The sequence below is a fragment of the Athalia rosae genome, chromosome 4 (assembly GCF_917208135.1).
Source record: "Athalia rosae chromosome 4, iyAthRosa1.1, whole genome shotgun sequence".
NCBI classification, from domain to species: Eukaryota; Metazoa; Arthropoda; class Insecta; order Hymenoptera; family Athaliidae; genus Athalia; species Athalia rosae.
The window spans coordinates 5,695,719-5,722,574 of record NC_064029.1 but is presented as its reverse complement, the minus strand read 5'-3'; the positions used below and the strand labels follow the sequence as shown (position 1 = coordinate 5,722,574).

Genomic DNA, 26,856 nt, shown 5'->3' with positions numbered 1-26,856 from the left:
TTCACATTTCAGCGTCTCGAGAAATTTTTTTTAACTATTTTCCGATTCTAAATTTCGAAAAATAGCCGCTTTCGAGACAGGCTTAGATCCACGTCTTATTACAGTTCTTGACGTGCATCAAAAAATCGCCTGGAAAGATTAGCAAAAAAAAAAAAAAATGGTCGCATGATCTGATCGAGTCGACGTAGAACATCCCGTGTACGTTGTACTTGCATGGAATATGCGAAGTTAGTTGGGCAGACGTTCGCGTAGAACGTTGGTATGTCCCGCGTTCGAAGGATTCTCAAGAATTACAGGAGACGCAGACGTTACATTATTATACGTACCCGTACACGTACGTGTGTCTACGTAGAGACGTACGTGTGCCTATGTGAGACGAAGTGTAATCAGTCTGGTTTGTGTAAGACGAGGGATTTCTGTAGTAAACCGAGGTTGAAACTTTGAATTTGTCTGCGACAGCAACGAGCTGTTGTTGCAATAGGAAGACGTTACGGTTAAGAGTGAAGACACTGCTGTTGCTGCCGCTGCCGCTGCCGCCGTCGTCGGAGTTTCAGAAATTCGAGGAGATTTGCGGTTTCAGAATGACGAGACGAAGAAGAGCAACGATTATATCCCCATCCACTTCGTAAGCGGCCTGGCTGCACCGCAACGAGGAATAAAAATTTTTTCGGTAAACGACGACGTTCGTACGCACGTAAGTTGTTCATTTCTACACGTATACGTATCACGTCGAACTTCGACTCGCGCTGAGCCAACTTATATAACTATAACGAACATATTTTACGCGCGACTATCGCCGGCTAAACTTTTGATAGATTTCGAACAGGTTCCGACCAATTTACGCTCTACCCCGATATTTCAACGCCCAATTAAGACTAACAGACCGCCTTAATTTTCTACGCAGTAAAAAAGAAAGAAACAAAAAAAAAAACAAAAAAATAAAAAAGGGTACGGAAAAAGAATCAACTCTTTGAGGCGGTACCAAAAAAATATTCAGGGTAGGAGACCCGCGGTCCTCGTGTCAAGTTTCGCCGCGTTGTTTTGACGTTTGCGTTTTTCTACGTTTCTTTTTCCCTTTTCTCTCTTCAGTCTCTCTTTTGTCTCAGTGTGTAATATATTATGATACCTACTACATAATATCTAGGTTACCATTCTTTGGTTTTTCTTCTATCTACATCATCTCTTGGGTATATCTTTTACATTTATATTTATTTTCATTACATTTCTCGTTCCTTCCTTTCTCTTATTTTATTTTACTTCGGGTTTGTCATTCGCCTCGGGCCACACAAGTCACTCGATTGTTTTTACTTTTTTTTTCTCCTTTTCGTTTTGTTTTGGTTTTTTTTTCTCTTTTTGTTTTGCCGAAATGCCGAAGACTCCCGTAGTTTTTACCCGACGTCGCGGTCCTCTCCACGTTCGTTCAGTCGGACTCGTATTCCCTTACATTTTGCTCTCTTCATCTTTGTCTTTCCAGCCGTCTGCAACGTTACCAGTTGGAGGATTATGTAAGTATGTATAGGTTGCACATGTACAAGCCATCTCATCGTCTCTTTTTATCTCCTTATAGGCCTATGTCGGTGTAGTTTACCGTCTATATACTATACATGGTTTATTATATAGCCCTGGAGAGACCGACGTGTGTTTATAGACAGTCGTAAATGCTTCGGTTCGAAAGTGTGTCGATTGAAAGTAAGATGCGCTCAAGGAACTACGTACGTACGTATTACAAGGTTCTCTGCGTTCGCGCGCGCGTTTATTATATAAATTTATATGTACTACGTGTATGTATATATATATATATATATGTATATATTTACTGTATTAGCGTGAAATGGGAGGTTGGTATGCACATTCGTATTCCCATGCCATTCACCTACATAGAAATTGCGAAATGGAGATTATATTTAATGCTAATAACGACGACGGCAATGATCGATCTTTGTAGGAAAGACGAACGGTTATAATGTGTACGAATCCATTTATCCTCCTTATATACATAGTTTTTCTGGATGTTGAAATTTTTGTTTAATTTCATTTTTCTCATCGCTCAATGTTTTCTCTCTCACTTCTTGCCCCATTCGTCTTCTTTCGTTCGGTTTGTTCTCCGGCAAAAGTCATTTGCATGGTAATAATGAAAAAGGAAACGAATCGGAGTACATGAAATGGAATTCCGTAATCTCGAAGAAAAGCACATCTTGCAAAAAAGGAATATTCCAATTCCTGACAGGCCATCGTCTGAGCTCACCGATCGTACAAACTGTACACGTGTATATTTATAACCGCAAAATGCCCAATGATTAGGGTATGGTAAAAAAGGGCAGAGAAAAGCGGGGGAAAAACAAAGGAAAAGTAATAAGATCCGGAAACTTTGATAATATTTTATCGAAAAGGTGTTTAAATTGCAGGAAAAGGTGAAGTGAGGGTGGTTTATAAGCCGAAGCGTTACCACCGCGGTGCGGTGCAGATGACGGTGATGAACAAAGTGGGTGAGTTCGAAAAGCTTCGTTTATAGGTATATGTACGGGGTTTATACCTATAGGGCTAGAAACAATCTCCCTTGGGTAACCTCCTTAGAGCCCTTGTAGAGCCGGTGTCACGTGATACGGGCTGTAACAGGGAGGAAGAGGTGAAGGAAAGAGCGGGAGGATTCTCTCTCGCGTTCTTCTTATTCCCTCACCTTTGTGCCTCTCGTTCTCCCGTATCCCGTAACCTTACTGTAATTAGTCTAGTCGAGAACGACGCGCGACGCGCCATGGCATGCATATGTATAGGAATACCACCTGACACTTTTCAAGCCGCACAAAGTTTGCAAATCTAGTTAACGTCATCGCCGAAATGGAAGTTTGTATTACGCTATTGTTCGTTTTGGAACTTCCGCGTTTCCCCGTTCACCGAATCAGGAACCGATAAGGACTGGCGGGTCGAAAAAATTACCCCGGATCTTCCGCGTGACGAGTGCACACCCCGTGGGACGGAACAACGGATCGAACGCGTCGACGAGTCCTGGAAAAAAGCATTTTACTATTCGTGAAAAATGTCAAAGGATTACAGTGTGCCCGAAGCTTTCATTCCAGGCTTGAAAATTGAAGAAATCCTCACTCGGAGCCATAGTAAAAAGCGCTCTTGACGAGAATTATAAAAATGTCAGCTAGTTTTCATTTATTCATATCTCAAAATGGACCGGTTTCTTTTTTTTTCTTTTTTTTTTTTCTTTTTTATGCACACCCCGCGTGTGCGCGCTCTTCAAAAAACATTAAAACGGAGTCCCATTTACCATTAGCGGTATAAACTCGTCTCGTGTCGCCGTCTGTTACGCTTCTCTACTATTCGCACACCGCGTAGAATGGAAATGTACCGTATCCGTATAATCGCAGAGAATACGTGTACGGAGATGTAGGCAATTTCGCACGCGACGCGATTCACGACTCGAAACGGAAAAATGCGAACAACGTTCGAGAGAAATGAATTTTGGAAAACGAAAAACCCAAGAGTCAAATAAAAGGTGGGCGACGGTTTGAAAAAGATGCGTGGAGGATCGTGCCCATTAAAAGTCGATATTTCAAGTAGGTGTGTAAAAAACGTCGGACCATCTCGCCGGCATAATAATGCGACAAGGCGTTAGAGAAAATGTGAGAAAATCTGTACGGCGAAGGGACGAGGCCGCGGGGGGGGGGGGGGGGGGGGGGGGGGGGGGGGTAAGGGCAAGGGAGCGGAGAGGGGTCCAATTTACGCGAGTTCCCATTATCATGACAATTTTGCGGCTGTGCAGGCCATAATACCTTATACCATACCGTACGTATATACCGCGTCATGATTCACCGCGAGCTTGCAGAGAAACGACGGAATTCATCGCGTTACCATGACGACTACAGACCAGGAGCAGTTTTACGAAGAAATGAACTTGTATATATTCACTAATTCTCTATCAACTATCTATCTCTCTCTCTTTTTTCAGTACGTTTAATACGGTGTGCGTGGATGCCCCGAGTTGGTTTTATCGCGAAACGTTCGCAAACCATTCGAGAAGCGTAAAGTAAAACGTGCAAAGGAAAATTCTTTTTTTTCATTTTATTTTATCCTTATTTATCGATAAAATACGAATAAAACTCGTCATGTTCAGACCGAGGTGATATTATTTTTCTATATTTAAAAATATATTTACTCGAAGCAGTAAATTGAAGCAGTTTTATTATACAATGATTTCATCGACAGAAACGATAATGAGAAACGGGAAAAAAGTATACCACGAGCAAATAAACGATCAAAGTTGAATAGTAATTGTGTGAAAATATGTATAAACAATTAATTGTGATGTCTGGAAATTGAGCGTCTGTACTGTACACGATATACAACGTTATCGTTGCAGAGGATGCAATTTTTTAATTATAATATCTGTGCGAAACCGTTCAACGACAGATATCGATATTGCGCAGTGTATCCAGCGAGGGTAGAATGAGAAGAAAAAAAAGGTCAGATAATTAATATCGTAAAATTTATTTGCGCGAACTGAGGTACGTCTGTGAATGTTTCAAGAGTTTCAAACCGATGAGAAAAAACAACGGATTTCTCTCGTCAGAATTATTTCATCACGTCTGATTAGCCGCGCTCTCTTCTCCCTTCCGCCAATTTATGCCGATTTACTCCGAACACCAATTAAACAAGCTTTACGTTATACTTTGTTAATCCCACTTCACATCCGATAGTTTCGCCGAGTCAGTATTCACGGGGTTAATTGTAACGCACATGAAAATTCAATTTCGAGTACTTAACATTTATGTAGAACGCAACAACAACAGGGTGAATTATACCTGCAGATATTGAGCCATTTTCAAATTCGGCGAATGCGAGTGGTATTACGACTCTCTCGACGTTAGAAAATCGGAGTATCGATTTTGAATCCGCATTCGCGAACGCTGTGGAGATCGCAGGGTCTGCAATTTGGAGTTACCCGTACGCGCAATTTCGTTTGTAATAATGCGTACACGTATGAATTGCGTGAAAATTTAATTCGTTTCAAACTTTGAGGCGGATATAACCGTGATAGAAATGCGTAATAGAAATACATCGTGAAATATTTGTTATACCACCCCCCGGTATAGTTGAAGTTACGGTGTACGAGGTAGAGGTAGGTGTATAAAAGTTTTTGACGCGTAATTGCTGGGGCATTAAAAAGTTCCACTATGAAATTCCGCACAAGTTGAAGACGCGCATAGCGGCAGCTCTGGCGGCGGCATCGTTGGATTTTCATTGAAATTATATCCACATCGAGAGTCAAGGGGATTAACGTCGCGTCCGATCAACAATGGTGAAAATATATACGTAATATAGTAAAACTTTCCCCCTTCCCTTCGCCATTTTCTATGTACACATAGACGAACGGCGGGCGGCAGGAGGCGCGGCGGCAATCGGAAAATATACATATACAAGTTTTCGTGATCTGACTTCGAAACTCGATTTTCAATAGACATTCGGCTATACCTACGTATTTTCCATAACGTCATATACATGCAAGCCAGAAAACGCGTGACGTTCTACGTAAAATTTTGTATACGTACACATGCGCCGCATAGGTACACAGCTAGGTATATAACAGAAATAAATATAACAGTCTCCCAATTCTCTGTACGATATCCATCATTCGTTGACGCCATTTCCGTGGCAGTAAATATATCGTATTCGCTTCCTATATTCCCGCCACGCAACATTTCTATCAAATTCGTGTCGAGTTTTTGTTTTTTTTTTTTGTTTCCTTTCCTTTATTTTTTCATTTTCGCTATTTTTATTCACTTCCGGTTGCACATCGGTCCGCCAACATTCCTCACGTTATTCACTCGCTATCCCGATGATGACTGGCAAATTTACCCATCAAACGAACGACTATTCATATATTCTATATGTTTTCAACAATCACTATCGGACTATACTTCCGATTAAGCCGATATATCAATTTCAAAATGGCCACTACCTTCATTATTTTGATATCGTAGTAAAATTCCGTAACACATCCGAGCGAGGAACGATAAATAAATTTTCCTCCATTTTTCGCCAAATGAAAATTCACGTGGCGTTCGATTTTCGAGTGCTGCAGTAGAAAGGCGCGGGATAAACGGCGGCGGCTTGCGAGGCGTACTATAATAATTGATTACGCCGGAAATCGGTAGAAATTCTAATGTAAATGTACCTAAACCCGAATTATATACCCATAACGTGCGGTCGTGTCCGACAAATCGATCGGTAGAAAACTACACGTGTATTGGTATATATATATATACATATATATATATAGCCACCGGTTAGTTTGAAATTTGGTGTACAGTGTATCGATTGAGCCAGAGATCCTCGCTAGTCGTAGTGAGTAGGCAATCACTGATCGGATAAGCTCGTTACGGGGGCTAGGAAGGCCCTATGTACAAGGTATGTAAGCCATAAAGCTAGGCTGGTACGGCGATCAAACAAGAGACGCTCATTTGCCAACACAGCTATCTCTCGATGGGTACTAAAAACAGACACCTCCCTCTCCATCGAACCGATCCTTGTGTTAAAACGAACGCCTGAATACCTTCATATACGTTATACAACGTTTATATACGTACACGTTTGTACGGCATACGGTATATACGTACGATGTACGTTGTCACACGCGCACCCGGTACGCACGTGTGAAAATTTTCATCCCTTCCTCTACGTACGGACATTATTCTTCCACAGAGCTTGAAAATTTTATTGGAGGGTTGATTGATGGCTGGGCAAAGAACAAACATGTACTTCGAGTATATGAACTCTGATTCCTTTTTCTTTTTATTGTGTTTGTCGTATTCTTTTTTTTTTTTTTCTCTCGTCGTCTCGTTGCTTATTTTCTACCCCACATTTTCCGTATTTCATTCGATATTACGAACGATGTATAATTGTTTCTGGTTTTATATTTATGGAGAAAAAAAAAATCGAAGAAACATCCTGCGGCTTCAACGGATTCAAATAATTAAATTTTTTTCAAGTGTAATTAGTCTTCCAGTGGAAACGTGTACGCAGGGTGTTCGATTTTATTTTTTCTTTATTATTTTAACAATTTCAATTTTTCACACTTCAAGTTTTCTGTTTCGAAATATCGACTACCTGATCATGTTATGGAATCGAAGAAGTAAGTTCGAGTAGTTTTTGATCATTTCTTTTTTCTTTTTTTGGTCCTCAGAATTTCGGGCCTAACATGTCATTCGAATTTTCATACCCCGTGAAACACTCCTATGGGCAACCAGTTCCGAGACCAATTAATCGACTTTTCTATCCGTCGTGGCAGAGGTATATAAAGTAAGCCATGTACAGTCGATGGCCAATCACCGATTCAATTACTTCCGTGCAGTGGAATTGAAGTGCGATTCTTAGCGGTTGAAGATGTGGAGAAAACTTGTCGTTCAAAGCTGACTTTCGGTATTACCTACGAGGATTGTATAAAGATTCGTGGACAGCAAATCGCCGCTGAGTACTTTGAGAGAAGTTTTACGGTAGATACATCGGGGGCGAAGTAGTTTCGTCTGTACAGTATTTTTCAACTTTTACACTTTCCGATGTTTGTTTTTTGTTGGGTAAATGGGTGGTAAAGAAAAGTCAGTAGCACACGACCAATTAAAGCACAATTTCGTACGTAACGTTCACGTGAATAAAATAACGGTTCTATATAGTGATACGATTTTAATTTAAGTTCGTTATTCAAGTATGAAAATCTGGTGAGTACACATCGCCGGACCAACAAGCAAACAACGATTCAATGTGAACAAACGAGGGGAAATACATCCACTTTGGAAAAAGAATTCAGTAAAACCACTCAAATATTCCCACTGATTTGAAAAAAAAAAAAAAAAAAATACAGAATACATCGATTTCGAAATTTCAAATTTATTTCCTACATTAGTTGGCCCGCGACATTGATTCATTTTCACCAATAAGTTGATTCGAGAATAATTCACGAATTAGTAAATATTCACGTACTTCGAAAACGAGTGCGACAAATATTTTTCTCCCTCTTTCCGAAAAACTCTTCGTATCGTAAGTTAACAGAAAATAGTTGTTATTGCGAAAGGAAATTTGAGTTGGTAAAAATCGACGAAACAAGGGAGAATAAAAAAAATTCATTCACAGCGAGCGATACGGCGGAGTTGTACACCGAGTAAAATGAACTGCAGCGAACAGCGAATAGCTTCACTGTCAATTTTGTTAAAATTTTTATGATAGTTGGAATAAATTTCCAGAAAAATAAATTTAATGGTGTGCAGTTTCCGCTCATCTCGTCTCCAAGTCGGAAAGTGGTGCAGCAATAAACTTGAATACTAGAGAATACTGGAGTCGCTGGTTCACCCCCGCATTCTACAAACGCAGTTTATACCTCTATATAACGGGTGGGTCGTTAAGCTTTAACTAGAACGTGCCTAGAGGCGCGTTGCCAGCGGCGGGAGAATTTAAATTCTTACACGTATACTATATCATGTACATCCTACATTAAAACGCGTGCAGCCAAATCGCATGAAACATAAGGGAAGGAAAATATATGTATATATGTATAAATGAAAAAGACACCGTCGTCTGCGCCAGATCATCATCCGGAGTTAGAATAAACATGGATTATTCGTATCCCCCAGATTCTAGGAAACGCTCGGATAAATACCACCTAATAAAACGTCAAATGAGATCGTATTTGGCTCTTTCGAGACCGCACAAGTCGTTTTTCCCTCCATTTTCCCGCTTTGTGAAAAAAAAAACTGTTGTATTTGGTATAACGAAGCTCATGTCACAGTGCTTTTTCTACTCGTTGTTTATTTTAGTGTATTTTATACACATATAAACCTATTCATTTTATTTTCTTCCTCTTTTTCTGGCTTCCCTTTTTTATTTCTTGTTCATTTTTTATTTTATTCCGTACGTTTATTACCAAAAGATATAAAAGATATGAAATCCGAACGGCGTATAACGAATCACGTGATACACCCCTCGACCCCTGGTGGCCTAGGCCATACCCCAGGGACGATATCGAGGTCATATCACATCGCATACCCATGTGTCCGCAGAAATCGAAGTAAAAGATGAAAAAAAAAAAAAATTGATGAAAAAGCGAAAGAAAGAACCAAGTATCTTACTTAAAACGGGGTTAAAGAATTCTGGAAAACTCTCGTCATTTTCTCATTATATGATTTTTAATTAGCGCGGTGAGGTATGACGATGACGACGACGACAATCAGCCTCCTGTTCATTTTTCAATGCTGCCACCCGAAACGTACCTATCCAACGGGGTATGCCAATATCTAGGGCCAGCCAAACCGCAAGTGTGTCAATAGCAGTTGGTTAGTATCGTAGTATTCCATGAGTACCATACCAGCTCCATATCCACTATCCAATATATACGTAAGCGTATATAGGGTAGGACATTGATACACATATGTACTGAAATATACTCGCTTGCAGTAGCGACGTAACACATCCTCATCCACATCGAAATCCACCATCCACCGATACACCCTCCGTGATGGATACATACCTAGTGCAACTCTGCACCTTTGTAGTAACACTCGAGCGAAAGAGGCCGCGGCACAGCGAACAGTTATGTATACAGTATACATATTACATACGTATGTACGTATACATACATACATACATACGTATATAAAATACATGGATGTCGCGTTATTGCAGCAACGCGATATTTCTAAACGTGAAAAGGACTCGAGAATCTTGTGGGCTTCAAGTTTTCCCTCCAACCGCAGGTGTTCTATACCTATAGCGTAAGTCCTCTGGCTCCTCCAGGATAATCCTGTACGGCGAAGCACCTTATATATTTACGCCGACGTAGCTAAAATCCTGTCACACGTATTTACGCACAAAGGTATGTATAATATATTACATAATATACATTCCGTATAATCTAGCGCCAGTTTTATTTTTATTTCCATTTTTTTCCATACATACCTTTATCATCCGATACACAAAACGCGCACGCATCGATATTATTATCGATATATTATCGTGCGTTACATCGTATTGTGCAATATGAAAAATGTATATGGTTTAAATTTTGGTAAAGAAAAAAATATGCCCATAGTTTTTTATTTTATTTTATTTTATTTCGTCCCCCTTTATATATTTTTATCGCGTATCCTTCAGAGCTGTACACCTGCCAAAAATTTCCAGAGATTTTTCACGCCAACAAACTAATTCGGGATAGTCAATCTCTTTTCAGTTTTTTTTTTTTATTTTTTTTTTTTTATTCATTTTCTCTTTCCCTACACACCGTGTATGGTTACACTTCGTTGGCGTTAATTTGTAGACTTCGTTCAAACATTGCCAAGTATAGATCGTACAGGGTTTATAAATATATATAGAGTACACGTATATCGCGTGAAATCAACCTGCGCCACGATACAGATATAATTTCGCGTGTTATTTTCATATCGAATGAATAAATGAACGATATTTCATTTGTCAACGGTGAATCTTGATCGCATGATTTCTTTCCCTCTTTTTTTTTTCATTTCTGTTCTGCATAGGAAATTTCTCGCGCACATTAATTCACGTGCGGATAATGGTGATGTTTTATTCCTTTTTCTCTCTTAAACACCGACTCGAAAATTTGTTGCGGAAATGCGAAGCGATAAAAATAAATTCATTTCTTTTCGTTCAATCATTTCCAAATTTTATCTGCCCTGATTAATTTCGTCACGGACTTGCGAAATTATCGTGCCCGCTGTTTTGAACGAAATCAACCAATTGACACAGCTCGATAATTGTGCTACAGTTTCACGCTATACATATATATCGCGTATGGAACGAAAGAACCTGTCGTTGAATAAAATTTCTATATATATACATCGACGTCTTAATTGAGCACATAGCTTATTGTACCGATTCCCACGATCTTTTACAAACTCGAGACGCGGCTGGAAAATCGCTTTTTATTTTCTCTTGTTAATATATATTTTTTTTTTGGCTCTCTTCTTCGTTTTTACCGATCATCGATTAGTTCGATTAAATTGTACACCAAACCGCAACTCCGGTTATACCAGAACAATAGGTAAACAGAGTAATGTATATAAATGAACACTGTATTCGAGTACCTACTCCTATAAATTAATCGATATATTGAAATCAAATACCGAATCCCAGGAATGCTCATTTTGATAGTTCGTATAAAATAGCAAATTCTAATTGTGATAATAATAATGATGATAATGATAATCATAATCATAAAAATTAAATCCCTATAACTGCATTTTTTACGTTATCGGTTATATTCTCGTCGTGAAAGCCAAAAGTTAGCTAAATAAAACAACGAGAATAGCACGCAAATAACGACCAAATAAATTGGAAAGAATAAAACAAAAAATCAACGCCGTTGTTTAATATACCCTGATATAACTGAAACCAAAAATGGAGAAAATAAAATTAGGAAACAAAACTATTTTCATGTATTAATAACCGTGATAATTATATTTAATTTATCCGTCTCTCATCGGGTTACTATAAACCTGGGTAGATATTCGAATATCTGATTTCACGATTCGTGATTACATATAGCCACGCTTAATTCTACTAATATTTACTGCAGTCGACTGAACGAAAAAATGCCAAATAATAGGACGTATATAATAAAATTTTACATCGCGATAAAATGTGCACGAATAATTGTTATTTCGTGTTAAATTAAATTGATTCCGTGCAACGTCGTATTGTATAATATTTATTCAAACTACACGGCAATGAAAGTTTTTCAATTTGATTATTCAATTTTTCATCGTTACGTTCGAATGATTTTGATATTTAATGGGTGATCACGATAGACGCGACGGTTTCATACCGCTCTATCAGAACTCACGAGCATTATTATAATTAACTGTTAGCTAGAAAATTAGAAAAAACTTTTTAATGTATATACTTTCGAAGATTTAAATTAAATTATGCAAGGAAATTGACGTGAAGTAATAGTTAATAGCGACGTTGTACTGCAGCGCAAACCGCACAAACGAAATTTTCTTGAATTTTTTATCACACGGGGTGATAATTATTTTCATTTTGCATATATTTGCACGTGTATAAGAAAAATAATTCTTCGTTTATACGCCAATGTACATGCGTGCGTGGATTGAAAAAAAAAAAAAAAAAAAATTCAAACTACAGCGTCGGCAAAAAATAAGGGGAGAAGAGAAAACAAAATTAGGGCGAAGGGGTGAAGAGAGCTTATAATGTAGATGCATCAAGGAACAATCCGAGAAGAACAGAGATAAAGGTAAGTCACGTTATTACGCGTTGTTTTACGATTTCGTTATTTAAATTAGGAAAACTTTTCCGGTGTTACGGCTGCGGTCGGTTTCGTCCGGCGTCGTTATACTGCAATGTACTAGTTGGTTGTAGAAAACCTAGTAGATCCATAAATTGAATCGAAAGTTTTCCCTTCCGACTTCAGTTTGTATTCGACTATTTTGTTCTTCACCTCAAGCCGAGCTTCTGAACTTCTGTTTCGGCTCCAGCTTGGAAAGACAATAAAACAAACTCGAGAAACGTGTAAAAAGTATATACGACGTTTTGTTCTCAACGTTGTACTAGATTTTTGATGCTTTATATGCGGCACAAGCGAAATTGAATTTTTCCTATATTTCATAGAGTCGTTTCGGATGTACCGTATTTTTTTTTATTTTTTTTTTTCCAAACATCTGCATCCTTGGAATTGATGAAATTTAATTTCCTGCGACTTTTAAACTTTGAAAAAATGCCGCTCCAGATCTTCATCGAATAAGTTCGAATTTGTAGGATTTTCGTTGGTCGTTGTATGTTTCGAAAATATTCCATTATCTCTACGTGCAGATTTAAAATTGTTATTATAACTCTTCCTCAACTTGCCATCTGGTCCCGATCTCTCTCGTGTATAAAGTAACACGTATGCAGTTTAGCAGAAAGTGGAAAATGATGGATAGCACCGTAAAAGCCAAAGTACTAATTCGAACAGCTGGAGCTGGTCAAAACTCTATAAACTATGCGGAAAAGTGGAGACATTATTCAAGTTAAACTTCGCGTAGTCCACTCAAATTTCTGCAACATCCACTCAGAATAGTAGTAGCTTTACGGGTGTTATATGTGCCGTTGAATTTGCGGTGGGGTGAAACCGCAGCGTCGAAATCACGAATTCAGTTGGTTTCTTGAATTAAAGATTCAAAAGTATCGATCCAGACGCAACAACGTGCAGCTATCCTCAGTAATTTATACCAACCTCGAATCGAATTTCCGTATGGTTTATTGAAATCAGTCGCGGTATTGGAAATTGCGCGTGACAGCTTTGCCGATTTGTTCACGTGACGCAACCACATGCGTACACGCCTTACCGATATTTACACAAACGTCGTTATTGCATTGATAATCGCATGAATCGCGTATAATGATTTTAGCGAATTGCGTTATTGTTGTTCTCCCGAAAGCGTAGCTGACAATGAGATTAAAAAATCCATTTGTACACGTTCGTCCGATTGGTAATTTTAAAATAGCTTCGAATTCGTTGATGCGTATTCATTGGATTAAATGACATGATCGCAAACGGTATTTCCTACTTCTGTACATGAGAGATAGAATATTTTTCATTTCGTAACATCTCGCAAACCTTGCGTATCATGTTCATACGTACGTACGTATATAACATCGACAGACAAAGCGGTATATTGTCCGTAAGGAATTATAATTAAACGAGATAAAATAAGATGGGGTTTCATAGCGTTCGCACTGTCTATAAATATACTAATACAATTTCTCATTTATTCTCGGTGATATTCCGAGGAAACTCCAACAAACCAACCAACGCGGATCGACCGACCTCTCTCAAGAGACTTGCCGGGTATAATAAGAACAGATAAAGACAGACGTTTCTTATTCTTATTCCTCCCTTTCTTTATTCTTTTTATACTTCTTTCTTTTATTTCGAAACAGTTTCCGGTTTCGTTATTACACCTTTAAATGGTATACGTGTACCCTCCATTAATTTTAACGTTAGGAAATTGCCGAGTGTAACTCGCTACTGCCGTTCTACTGATTTAAATCGACTCGCTCGATGATTCGTTAAGTTTCAGTCATCCTGCAGCGTTCGAGATCCGATCGGGCGTTGAAATCATGCAGCATTTCACCGGTTGATTAGAAACACTTGAAAAGTTTCACTTGCGTTTCCAATGAACTCTTAAATCCTCTGGATAATTGTTGACCTCGGCCGCGACCAACTGCGAAATCGTCGGACCGTGCGATTAAGCGCATCGAAATTATCGATCGATTCACGAATAATTTCACCGCCTCACTCGATCGATTTCCGTCCGTTGACTCGAACAATTGGAAAATTAATTAGAACCAACTCTCCGCACTTGAGAAGCGAAGATACCCGTACGACGACACCGTCGATTTTTCGGACGATCGGTAGCTGATTTGAAACCCTCAAGTTTTCATCCTCGATGTTAGATTGTAGATAAAAATGACCCTGTACATTATAATAATAGTCCGGAGCGCTCGGGATAAGAATTATTATCTCCGGGCGGTTGCAGGCGCGGTACACTATGGAGGCCAGAGAGTTCCGACTAATAACGGCCATTACTGTCTGTCGTTACCCCTGAGCGTGAATATAAACAATATACAATAACTTGAATAAAACAAAAGCCTGGATCTCGCACTTGATTACAGCGAACAATAACCAATTGTGTTGCTGAAAGAGAATCTAAAAGTTGAACGGCGATGAAAACTATATGCGCTGCTAAATTGTCATCAAACGATAGCAATTTTGAGCGTTGAAAATTGGTAAGCCGGCTAGTGTGTATCGGCTCTAAAAATCCTTGCATCGTAACTCGTCCGCGAAACTCCGGAAACTAATATACATAGTCGTGTGTAAAGGTCTTATACATATGTACGGTGTATATAGAAGAATAGGAATTTCTAATCTCCGCAATTTCGCCATGTTTTAGAATCCTACTAGCTGCAAGTATTAGTTTGGCAGGAGGAGGCTTTCACTTGTCTACTTTCCGGGACCCGGACGAGCCACCCGCGCCACGGCGTGCCACCCGCGCCATCCAAAGGGTACCTCTTCGCCGGCAAACGGAGCGCTGAGATACAGGGTTGGCCATTTGAATAAATGAATATGCAGACCCCGTTGTCTCTATGTTAATTGGTCGTCGCTACTTTGCGTCCACCTGACTTGTGCTTCGCTCCTACCGTCTCTACGTGGGAGGTGAACGAGTCCATCGGTGTAAGTATATCTCTGAAAGTATACAGCGTACGTGTACAACCTCACACACACGTATGTACAAATTTATCTACATGTGTGGGGCTTTCCAACCCTCGTAATAACGAATATACGTGTACATATATCTGTAAGTGTATAAGCAGTTATGTAGGGCAAGACGCATTAAGTATGGTTGCAAATGTAACAATGTGACCTCTGTCCTATGCTATACGTTTTGTACAATTGTGAATAAGCTATAGAAATTTTTCCAAGGTAACCCAATTCTTACTGCAATTTATTCGGAGCAATTTTTTGTTATTTGATTTCTTTTTTTTTTTTTCTTTTCTTCATCTTATTACAGAAATCGTTATCAGGGTGTTAGGGGTAATTTGAAATATTCCATCACTCCGGTAGAACGCGGTAAAGTCCTCGCAACTGCAACGAAACAGGAAATTGTATACTTCGGTAGAAAGAGGTGGGATAAGGAGACTGCGGAGGAGGTGGTGGTTAAGTTAAGGTAAGTGGTGTGAATCTAGATAAAGTCTGATGAACGTTCTGCGGCGCCCTTATGCTCGTAGGTATATAAGTAAAATTGCTGCACCAGTTTCATTGGTGGGAATAAAATGACTGTCCGATAATAAAAAGCTGAAATTTACACAACGCAAGAATTCCTACGTCAGTCGTTACACTGTTTCTACTGAGTCTTTATTATTTCCACACCGCGAACAGAGGGCCGAGGTTAACCACCGAGTTTCGTGCGATCGTTGTTCCGAAAATTGCCTTTTTTCTCATCTTTTCTTTTTTTTTTTGTTTTTTTTTCTCATTTAGTTTTCTCTCACTCTGCCCTTTTTTAGTCGACCTTTAAGAGCGAACTTCTACGAGCAAATCTATATGAGATTTGGAGACTGCGCGATACGCTGCGGTGGGATAAAATTCTCAGCTTGAATTTTGGTGTGTGTGTATAGGTGTACGGGTACACGGGTATACATATACCTGTAACGTTGCGAAGCGCAGAGATTTTAAATTCGGCATAACACTATCTTTTTATTTTTATTATTTTCACAATACAGAGCGCACGTATATAGTACCGCGGGGGTTTCGCTCGGCGAAAATATTTTATATCGGTAGTAAGAGACGCAATACTTGCAACGTGACCGCCCAAACGTTTATACGTATATGTATTTTTAATTATATCGTCTTAATCTGCGCTATCGGAGTTTATAGTTGTACATAAAGCGAATACATACATATATGCGTACCTGTACCACACACGGAGTCACGGTGACTTCGCATAGGTGTTGAAAATTACCCAAGAGTCTCTTTTTATAGCTTCTACTTTGTGCATCCAGATAGCTATCCAGCCATCCCCTCTTTGATAATATCCTTTGGTGCTTTAAATCCAGGATGTTGCCGGTTTTGCGGTCAAGATACAAATTGCAATAAATTAGAAAGCTCCGGCTTTAATGCACCCCCAGCCCTATATGAAACACAAGTAGATAGTGCAGGGCGCGGATATCCTTCGAAATAATCAATTATTGTCTGACAAATTGGACCTGTTAATGGATAAATCGATTGTCAGAATCTGTGATGTTGAAATAACCAATAACTTGAAAACGAGACATACTCAATCACTCGCAATTGAAGCGAGATAATAATTTAGTGAACACGCGGTCGGTTCGAGTGAAAATTAAAAAAATATAAGCTCCCCAAGGAATTTTACAGTACAGCGTTGAAGAAAAACTCCTGAGAGACGGGACTTGCCTGAAACGTTTCTCTCGCGTTTATCTTGCGATTTTCACCCTTCACGTGGTTTGGAAAAAAACAGACAGTGAAAAACGAAATAAAATATCTATATGTCTATAAAAATATAATGTTAACCCCCGGCTTCAGGTCGGAGGTTACTTGGCGGGAGCTTTTACCTCTCGCTAATGGAACTGGGCGTGTATATGATCGATTCTCATATAATATGAGAATATAACCCGAGCTAACCAGAAAACCTGATCGAAAGAAATAGGCGACGCGATGATCCGATCGTCTATGCGAACGACGCGGAACGTATCGTGGAATCAGATGTAATTATGAATCGATAAAATGTTATTAGTTTTGGTGTTAATTTGATTGGATTTAATTTTTTAACGAGGTCGGTTTTCAGTACGAGGAGATTAAATAGCTAATACGGAGATTTTTTTTCACCCTGCCAGGTAATATAACTGGAAGTATAACACCGCGTGAAACGGTTTAAGAGGATTCTTCGGAAATTGCCTCGCGTTAAAAATGTCTCAAGTCGTTCGGTGCCGCTGGAGGATATAACCGGGGTCGCGGGAAGAATCGAGGAAGGGTAGCGAAAATCCGATGTGAAATCAAAGGAAAAACGACAGTTATATTATTTGAAGCAGCACTTGACATTAGACCGTTTCTGCACTGCCGCGCCGAAACTCTTTCTTCTCCTTCTGGCACTTCTATTTCTCCAGCCTGCGAACCACCTGTCCCCTTGACAGCGGGCGATGTTCCTATCGTGAAATTGCGGGTGTGAAGTTTGTCAAACTCAAAAGGTAAATAACAACATTGAATTATTTACATGCAGGCAAACGTTGCGCGAAAGGGGAATATTGGAATTCATGATCGTGGCCGAACTAACCCGCGACTTCTACATATATATATATATATATATGCGGGTATATAGCTGTGCGACTGCATATGGGTAGTTGTTGGTTGCGGTTGAAGCGCAAACATTTCGAACAATATTTTCCCACCGAGTAATAATACTAATTAATTTCACGAGAGATTGATTGTTGAGGAAATCATTTACACAATATTCCCCACTCTCTTGTAGAATGATCGAATAGAATGGAAGAGATTTGGAAATTTCAACTTTGAATAGAACGTAGTTTACTACGTGGAAAATGAATAGCTTCAGTTTCTCCAAGTTTACGGATAAGAAACGTATATCGGGGGCGGTTATTTTGCCCCTCATTTTACTCGTCGTACAGGTGCATATAAGGGAAATGCAACGTCTATGAGCTCCGTGTGTTGTCTTCCTTTCATATCTAATTATTATCATTCTCCTTCCGCTGCAACAACACTAAGATAATCAAAAGTAGAGTTTTCCGTCCGCCCTAATTTACAAGCTTCGAGTGAAGACGCTGGCAGAATGTAAAGTCTTCATTAGCATCTCATAGAATCCTAATTCACCATCCTACACGTTTTTACATCCTCACGACCTACAGACTCAGAAATGGCTACGAGTAAACTTAACTATATTACATATCTACTGTACGTACATACTTGAGAAACGCTCACACAAACGCAACTTTCTAGTCTCTATGGCGCATCACCATTACCTTTATCGCGTGATGCACGTACACATTCGAAAATGCAACTTCCCACCCGATGTTGAAGCATCGCGAATCTGAAATGAATCAAATTTAGAGCTTACGGCTACACGTATACATATACCTACGTTCATGGTTACACACCACCTCCAGCTATTTTCATCCCTCGCTTTGTGCTCTTGTATGTATCCATATAAGAGAAAGATATCGTTGGCATCACACGTACACGTACCAGATCTGTATACCCATGCGTTACACGTAACGGAATATGCTCACAGAGTCGTAATTATTCGAGTAGGTCTATATCCTCTATATGTATAATATAATAACTCGCGAGCAGGTGTATCTAGGGGGTTGCGAAAACCCTTCAAGTTTCAAACTCAAATAATAAACGAGATCGCTTCCCGGAAAGGGTTTGTATATAAATGAGACCGAGGAGTTTTTAGTCTTTTGAAAATGAGCGGTGAGTTTCCGTCGCACTTTCAATACAAATATATATCAATGATCATTCAACCATCTTATTTGGCAAACATTCGACGTAGTTCCAAACTCGAAGGGAACCTCTGCGAGAGGATAACCCTGCTCAACGTCAGCGTCGAAGGACGTAGAGATTGTCCCCTAACTTTTTTTCAGTCTTAGGACAACCCGAAATCCTGCACGGATAGTTTTTACACTTAATTGTTCGGACTGGCTGGCTGGCTATTCGGAGTTTCCTATTCACGCGCGGTGTCAAGTGGAACCTATCGTAAAGTCGAATTTTGCTAAGGAATCGCTTATACGACATCAACACGTTTATCCCGCGCGACGATTCCTTTCTGCAAAAATTTACGACCCTCGCTCGGTGTCGCGTCGTGTCGAGAGAACGACGAAACGTTCGATGCAATAAACTAACGCTCCTGAACAACTCGGTTTTAGCTCGGAACGTATAAAATTCTTTGGGGTCAGGGTTCCCCTGGCACAGAAAAGTTTCGATCATTCTCTCATGTGCTCTCGCACGCCACGCATATATACATTTTTGAATCTTATCCGTGTTCACTTAGCGCGAACCAGTCGACGACGATTTTATTTTCAGTATTGAAAATATTGAATCAAAGCTGTCATCTTTATAATGATAATTGACGAGAACCGCGTAATCGTCTTGAAAATTCGACGTAAAAGTAAATTTCTCAAGCCGATGGCGCACGGAGATGATAAAAAATTGCGAATATTATAGTTGAGAAAATATATTATCACAGACCTACGTTGGCTTAAAATAAAAACAAAAGGATTTACGAAGTTTCGGATAGGATGGGAATGATGGAGCATGATCGAGGAGTAGAAGCTACAAGACGTTAGGGAATTTCATCAAAGCCGTATACACATATAACATACGTACATGTGATACGCGAATCCAAGGAGAGAACAGGGAGTCTTCAATTTTGATATCTTGTATGGTATAACCTACATACATTATACATATAGGTAAAGGTATGTATAGTTGAAGTGCAGGTGAAGTAACCAAACGTTGAGGTAGAGAGCATTTGATTCCCAAAAGGATTGCGCGATGCGATAACTCCTCTTATACTTATGCAGCATTAGAATCATTATTATTATCATTCTTATGCTTCGGAGTATAGTATTAGGTGGGTAGACACGCTTAAAAGTTCTCTCGCTATACAGAGTTTGAAACAGCTAGCATCGGAGACACAACGTTCCAGGGAATCTAAACGATTCTTAAGTTATGCAGATATGTAAATACATGTACATAGATATACATATACAAACATGGATATTAGATGCACGTTCTGATATACATATACGATCGTTTTCTCTGTTTTTGATACATATTGGCGAAATATTCAAACTCTGCAGCAGCCTGCGGAATATATATCATTATATGAACAAAACTGAGCGCGAAATCTTGAAAGGGCGAAATAATAACAATAATAACAAACAACCAACCAACCAGCCCGTAGGCGTTCTCATTGTTATAGGCGGCGAGTAAAACTTTGGCATAGATAACCCACGACAGGAACGCCAAATATTCAGTTGCGCGTGAGAATTTCAAGCGTCGCCTGAACGGCGACGAAGAAAAGGCCGCCCAAGCGTCCAACGTTTGTATGGGTTTGGGTAATGATAAACCTGTAATATGTAATTTCCTTTCACGCAATGTATGTACATGAAAATTATGATTTCTCGATGAAGTTTATTTCGTCGGTGAATTAAAATTAATCAATATAATCATCGTTTCTCTCTCATCGGGAGGTCGTGATTTCTTTTCGCGATCGAACGTACATGATGAATTCACGTAAAAGCTCGAATATGAAATCTATTTCTGATTACACGACGAGAGATGATCGACAATGTACGTTGCTAAAACTAATTTGTGAGTAAACTGAGTTCGTTTTAAATCTATATGTAGAGATTACGTTAGTGCTCGGAGTTGCTTGAAAGTTGAACCCTGTATTCAGCATTCCCCGGGTTTACTCGATTCCGTTTGTGAACGAGTAAATGTAGGACGATTCAACAACGGCTGTTCCAATATTCAGTCGTAATCTCCTCTGCAAGTGGGAATTCATCCCCTATGTTAACTTATCGGACAAATTACATTGAATTAGAAACGTGATCCTGTACGCTGCGAATTCAAAGGTCATTCGTGCGCGAACGTCACAAGGAAATAAAGATGAAAATTATGAATAGGAGTGCACGAATAATCTTTGTCGAGGGTAGGTTTGGAAAAATTAGAAGAATTTCACGCGTGTGTTCCATAACAATAAAACATTTCTCATTTCGTAAGCTCTTATGATTAATTTGTCAAAGTGACTCGACGGTTGTCCAACGTTTGAACGTCGTTCATTTCACCGCAGCTCAATTCCGCGCGGACTTTTGACCTTAGCTCACAAACAGGGGACATTTTGAGGTAAATTTGAATACCTCCACTATGAGTAATTTTACTCTCTCTCTCTCTCTCTCTCTCGGCGCTTGTTGTAGCGTTGGAGATGCGGGTGAGATAGGTATATCTTCTGGCGAATAATTGCAAAATGAACTCGAATTACCAGAAGCTCAGTAATTTGGAGAAGTTAAATTTCCTGCACAACTCACCCCTTCCCTCGCGACGAGTGTACAATACTTACAATTGTTATTAGAAGGAACAACGGTGGGATACGCGAAAATTCAAAAGCATCCGTATACACATTAAATGTTACAATCGCGATTAGTACTTGAAGGGGTTGAGGACGTCGAAACGGGTTTCGGATAATCTCACGGCGTTTTCAACAGACCGACAATTTTCTAATCATAATGTAGCCTAAGCATTACTCTAAGAAACTAGTTTTGTATTCGATCGATTTAGCCTCTGAAATTGCTAGTATTCCCACAGGTCTGCGATGGTTTGTCGAATAAACCGGGTGCTTCACGGAAAATCGTTTGCCCACTCTACACTGAGCTTGTGGTCCGGAGACGATTCAATGTCAAGTGCTCTTCACTAGGATATTAGTAGCTAGTATCCTGAGATTCACTGCATCCTCAATTACAGTGGAGGTGTGGATCTACGGAGTCAAGAAACACCAAAGACTATAGTCTTTGCTCATTTTTCGCGCGATTTTGGCAGATTTGAAGGTCAAAAAACACCAAAGACTATAGTCTTTGCTCATTTTTCGCGCGATTTTGGCAGATTTAGGGGTCAAAAAACACCAAAGACTATAGTCTTTGCTCATTTTTCGCGCGATTTTGGCAGAATTAGGGGTCAAAAAACACCAAAGACTATAGTCTTTGCTCATTTTTCGCGCGATTTTGGCAGAATTAGGGGTCAAAAAACACCAAAGACTATAGTCTTTGCTCATTTTTCGCGCGATTTTGGCAGATTTCGAGGTCAAAAAACACCTATGACTATAGTCTTTGCTCATATTTCGCGCGTTTTTTGCAGATTTGGAGGTCGAAAAACACCAAAAACTATAGTCTTTGCTCATTTTACGCGCGATTTTGTCAGATTTAGGGGTCAAAAAACACCAAAGACTATAGTCTTTGCTCATTTTTCGCGCGATTTTGTCAGATTTAGGGGTCAAAAAACACCAAAGACTATAGTCTTTGCTCATATTTCGCACGTTATTTGCAGATTTGGAGGTCAAAAAACACCAAAGACTATAGTCTTTGCTCATTTTTCGCGCGATTTTGGCAGATTTAGGGGTCAAAAAACACCAAAGACTATAGTCTTTGCTCATTTTTCGCGCGATTTTGTCAGATTTAGGGGTCAAAAAACACCAAAGACTATAGTCTTTGCTCATATATTTCGCACGTTATTTGCAGATTTGGAGGTCAAAAAACACCAAAGACTGTAGTCTTTGCTCATTTTTCGCGCGATTATGGCAGATTTGGAGGTCAGAAAACACCAAAGACTATAGTCTTTGCTCATTTTTCGCGCGATTTTGGCAGATTTGGAGGTCAAAAAACACCAAAGACTATAGTCTTTGCTCATTTTTCGCGCGATTTTGGCAGATTGGGAAGTCAAAAAACACCAAAGACTATAGTCTTTGCTCATTTTTCGCGCGTTCTTCGCAGATTTGGAGGTCAAAAAACACCGAAGACTATAGTCTTTGCTCATTTTTCGCGAGATTTTGTCAGATTTAGGGGTCGAAAAACACCAAAGACTATAGTCTTTGCTCATTTTTCGCGCGTTCTTCGCAGATTTGGAGGTCAAAAAACACCAAAGACTATAGTCTTTGCTCATTTTTCGCGTGATTTTGGCAGATTTGGAGGTCAAAAAACACCAAAGACTATAGTCTTTGCTCATTTTTCGCGCGATTTTGTCAGATTTAGGGGTCAAAAAACACCAAAGACTATAGTCTTTGCTCATTTTTCGCGCGATTTTGGCAGATTTAGGGGTCAAAAAACACCAAAGACTATAGTCTTTGCTCATTTTTCGCGCGATTATGGCAGATTTGGAGGTCAGAAAACACCAAAGACTATAGTCTTTGCTCATTTTTCGCGCGATTTTGGCAGATTTGGAGGTCAGAAAACACCAAAGTCTATAGTCTTTGCTCATTTTTCGCGCGATTTTGGCAGATTTGGAGGTCAAAAAACACCAAAGACTATAGTCTTCGCTCATTTTTCGCGCGATTTTGGCAGATTTGGAGGTCAAAAAACACCAAAGACTGTAGTCTTTGCTCATTTTTCGCGCGATTATGGCAGATTTGGAGGTCAGAAAACACCAAAGACTATAGTCTTTGCTCATTTTTCGCGCGATTTTGGCAGATTTGGAGGTCAAAAAACACTAAAGACTGTAGTCTTTGCTCATTTTTCGCGCGATTATGGCAGATTTGGAGGTCAGAAAACACCAAAGACTATAGTCTTTGCTCATTTTTCGCGCGATTTTGGCAGATTTGGAGGTCAAAAAACACCAAAGACTATAGTCTTTGCTCATTTTTCGCGCGATTTTGTCAGATTTAGGGGTCAAAAAACACCAAAGACTATAGTCTTTGCTCATTTTTCGCGCGATTTTGGCAGATTTGGAGGTCAAAAAACACCAAAGACTATAGTCTTTGCTCATTTTTCGCGCGATTTTGGCAGATTTAGGGGTCAAAAAACACCAAAGAGTATATTCTTTGCACCTTTTTCAGGGTGAAAAACACCAAAAAGCATAACTTTTGAACATTTTCGAAGTGAAAAACATCAAAGACTATAGTCTTTGTACATTTTTCGGGGTGAAAAACATCAGAATTTTTCTAGATTTCTTGCAATGTTTTCCTATTTTTTCCGATTTTTTTCCGATTCTTCAATTGATTTTTCAATTACCGCATCTTATGTACCTCTTAGAGGCGCATCATCATCTGAAAGTGAAGGTACATCATCCTAGGTTCATTCCCGAGCTTCTCCTGATTTTTTGCAATCTATTCTTATTTTATTTCTGATTTTTTCTCATTTTACCGATTTTTCCAGGATTTTTGAAATTTTTTTCCACTTTAGCCGGCCCTGGAACGGTGTGGGCCGAAAAAATTAATTGTCCGGCACTATTTTTAGGCCCCGCCCTTCAATGACCACGTGACCGGTCTTCGGAATACAGCTAGCGCCATGTGGCGGAATTTTCCTGAACTACTAGTCCAAAACGCATAAGGTTTGTCCGCTTGCAAGCAAAACCGGAAAAGTATTGACACGGAATACATCTCGTTCACGCATCACATTGCCTGACGTCAAGGGGCAAGAAACCTAGGATTTTAGTTCACGAAAATTCCGCCACATGGTGCTAGCTGTATTTCGAAGACCGGTCACGTGGTCATTTAAGGGCGGAGCTTAAAAATAGTGCCGGACAATTAATTTTCTCGGCCCACACCGTTCCAGGGCCGGCTAAAGTGGAAAAAAATTTCAAAAATCCAGGAAAAATCGGAAAAAATCAGAAAAAATCAGAAATAAAATAAGAATAGATTGCAAAAAATCAGGAGAAGCTCGGGAATGAACCTAGGATGATGTACCTTCACTTTCAGATGATGATGCGCCTCTAAGAGGTACATAAGATGCGGTAATTGAAAAATCAATTGAAGAATCGGAAAAAAATCGGAAAAAGTAGGAAAACATTGCAAGAAATCTAGAAAACTTCTGATGTTCTTCACCCCGAAAAGTGTGCAAAGACTATACTCTTTGGTGTTTTTCACCCCGAAAAGTGTGCAAAGACCATAGTCTTTGAATTAGGAGAACGAATACCTTACCTGTTGCTCTAAAAAATGCCAAATATGGCCTCAAATGTATTACACCATTCAGGGGAAAAATCTTCGACCGATTAGTTTTCAGTAATTGGTGCATTCGTTCATAATATCGCACAGAGACCCGTAAACTTTTGTTTTACTTAACATCTCAATCGATTATCACTCAAATGCTACACAAACGATTCGGACTTCAATCATTTGATTGATGATGATTAATTAACAAGTGCATTAATTCAGATACAGAGCGGTATATGTATAGTAAGCGAACGAATTGCAGCCAATCACGAAACGTCCGATCGGGGGCCTGTAATTTGGTATATGGTTAACAGAGTACATTCATGTCGCAGGTTTTCCGTCTTGGATTTCACGGCAGTTCAGCTTCGGCCATAGGAGCGGCGACACCAGGAGCGACGTCAGTAGCAACGCAGATCCTTCAGAGCGACGATGGAGAGAGCGAACGGTGAGCAATCTTTCTTACAAATTTTATTTGAATATTGCCTAAATCGGTTGCGCGAACTTTTAATATGTATTTTGATCACGCGCTTCCGACTATTCGTACTAAAAACAGTTCTTATAAATATGCTCGCCCGGGTTCTGAACAATGCTTTAGAATTCTGAGAGATGACTTCAATTGAATCATACGCGTTTCAATCCATTTTCCAGAATTTTAAGACAACTAATTAATCAATCTGACTGATACAAATTAGGTATAGCTATCATTCTTAATCAACTTTCTATGCGAAATCTTTCTAATTTGTTTCGTCCGTGAATGAAATACTTTTCAAAAATCACTCGAACGTCTGTTATTGTAGTTTGATTACGTTCTCTTTTATGAGCTCTGCTGAAGAACGTATTGCAAATGCACTCAATGCAGCTCCTGAAAATTTCCTCAGGATTCTCGGGATGATTTGACAATGATTCACTCAATTTCTTTTCTTGATGAAATATAGAAAGATTTATTGATCTTATTCGTGGATACAAAAATGATATAAATATAAGTGATTGTTACATCATGACTTCAATTTTACATGTGATATGAATTGCACCCCCTTGGAAAAGAATACTCCTTATAAAATCAAATCACCTAGTATTACCATTGGGTAATGCAGTGATCAAATTCATGCACCCCTTAATATAATCCATCAGACACGCCAATAAGGCAAGACAATAATTTATTATCACATAACTTGGTACAGTTTATTATAATTCAAACGTCTTATATGTATACTTATATACTGAATCATAAAATAAGTTATACATCAGGTTACATGATAGGTCATACATTAAGTCATGTATTGCGTTAAATAATTATTCATTTGTTATTTATGTTACAGGTCACAGTTCCTCCGACGTCATTGACCGGACTCCCCCTGTTCATCAGGGGGAGTCCACCGTCCCCTGGGACTGCGCGGCCTCCCACCGCCCCCGGGGTCCCAGGGGACCCGGTTCCCGAGGACTTGTCTCCGGGGATTCGGTATTCCCGCTGGAGGGAATGCCATATCCCGAGGGACATGTCCTCGGGAACTGGTCTTCGGGGACGCAAGTTCCCCCAGGGACACGTCCCCGGAGATGCGGTATCCCCGCTGGAGGGGATGCCGTGTCTTTGGGGGCGTGGCCTTGGGGGAATACG

The 26,856-nt window shown here is 39.6% G+C and overlaps 1 long non-coding RNA gene across 2 annotated transcripts; it reads left to right on the top strand.

The window, feature by feature from the left end:
- The first annotated feature begins 241 nt into the window (after window positions 1-241).
- LOC125500616 lies at window positions 242-26,636 on the top strand. 2 transcript variants are annotated; one of them, XR_007278015.1, is made up of 8 exons: window positions 242-694; window positions 9,191-9,329; window positions 9,451-9,585; window positions 9,679-9,868; window positions 14,964-15,244; window positions 15,582-15,737; window positions 25,574-25,686; window positions 26,561-26,636. It is a non-coding gene; the product is annotated as an uncharacterized LOC125500616 (long non-coding RNA). The 2 variants fall into 2 exon arrangements; XR_007278014.1 differs by having other exon boundaries at window positions 9,451-9,868.
- Window positions 26,637-26,856: the final 220 nt, after the last annotated feature.